Below are 2,043 nucleotides of genomic sequence, written 5' to 3' on the forward strand. Positions count from 1 at the left end.
TCAGATGTCTTCACAACTTGGATTTAGTTCAGTTGTTAAGAAGAGCAGAAATCAAATTTCGAACGACCACACAGGATATTGTTTGGAAACGACGAAGTCCTGCTTCCTTTGAGGGTTTGACTGTTTTGGTCTTGGCACAGGATGGTTAACCAAACTTTGTGGTGATGTGCCATTTCTTTTTCCCATCAAAATGTAGCTGTTTGACCAGATTAATATCAACAGCTGATTGATCAAATCCTGCCTGTCATGTGTAGATGAAAGAATGGAAAGATTCGGCTCAACCGCTCGCATTCAGGTGCTGATGACTCAGCTTCATTTGTTGATGCTCTTAAACAGATGCTCTTGGGGAGTCGTGGTTGACGACAGAGGCATTTCTCCATGATGCTGAAGCTCAACTATTTCATTCTAAGCTCTTTCAGCATTTCGACCATCACAAGAATCTAGCTTTATTCTGCAACTTAATGCCACGAAGGCTGACTTATCTGCAGCACTGAACCCAGATGCAGGTTTTTGGAAATCCTAATGAGCCTCAATGATCAGTAAGTACTGACTAATTTGTGGAAATAGATCATGCATTATGCATAACTAGAGCTACACTTCATAAAAGGGAAAGGCAATCACAAATTTGTAAAGCTTACTCTATTAATTAGTAATGAGATAAAATATACTAAATTAACATCAATTTATCATCAATTTAAGGCGTAGGATTGTGTGAATGTTAATGCCTCGAAATGATCTTTCATGACTGCCTGCTGTAGATGTGAGGTCTCTGCCCTGCCTGGCTTAATAATTCCAGTTTTAAGACATATTACACACTTGCATTAAATATGAACTAAACGTTGCCTGACCTGAGAGGACATCTGCACTGGCTGAACAAGGTCTGTGTCTGTTCACACGATGTGCTGGTTGGTTGACTGGTTGGTTTTGCAAATGAGAGCATTTATGGAGAAATCCGTCTGGAAAATAAACTTTATTTTATTTTTAAAAAATTGGGATAAAAAAAATATTAACATAAAACATATCAACATATAAAACTCAAGGGGAAGGGAAGTCTTTTAAGATGGTTATATTACAAACATATTTTTTTCACACATTTTATATTAGACTATTACAAAATATTTGTAATTTTTTACTCTTTTTTTTATGTCAGAATACCATGTTATCATAGTATGTATCATGAATTCAAGCTCCTAGGAAACCCATTCCAACAGTGACAGTTTATCCATATCCATCCTGACAGTTTCGGAATTTAATAATGCGATACACAGACAGAACAGATGAACTGATGGGACGCAGTTTTCACACGGTTCCCTGATGGCGCAACACCTCCACTTAAACGTGTCCGGTTTCTGCTCCTCTGTCTGTTATTTGCATCCATCTGTTACTGAGACTGAGTTTGGAAAATGTCTCGACAGGGTCTGGTTTGTATTTACGACAGACAAAGCTTTGTACCACGTCCATTGCTGAGGTAACAGGCAACATAAAATTGCTTTTCAAATGCTTTAACCAAAGGAGAAGAACCCTCCTCAGCAAAACATATCTTCATATAGATTAATCAATTCTGCTACATGTCATTAGTTACTTATAACAACTACAGTTAGACTTCATCAAATACAAATAAACATCTCACATTAGAAAGGTTTTTACACAAAAGGACCCTTCTAGAGGGCTTGATGCTCAGGCTGCTGGGGGATCGAAAAAAACAGGTAGGAAAACAGGTCACTTTTTTTAATGATGGATAATGAGGAACATGACAGAACAAACTGTAGTCTGGAATGCTTCTGTAGGGACAAGAACCCGAAAGCTCATAGGAAAGGACAAATAATGAATTTCTTATAGGATGGATTCTTCTGCTTTCACCATTAAAAAAATGCCAGGTAGGTGGTAAAACGAGTCTCCATTTCCTTTGTTCTTGCTGGTCTGTCTCTCTCTCACACTTTCTGACTCCTTCACTCCATTTCCCATATGCAAATTCAACCGCCAGTATAGAAGGAGAGCGAGGAGCAGAGAGAGAGAGAGAGAGAGTCAGTTATATAAGGGCAG

This window comes from Denticeps clupeoides, chromosome 3, assembly GCF_900700375.1.
Source record: "Denticeps clupeoides chromosome 3, fDenClu1.1, whole genome shotgun sequence".
NCBI lineage: Eukaryota > Metazoa > Chordata > Actinopteri > Clupeiformes > Denticipitidae > Denticeps > Denticeps clupeoides.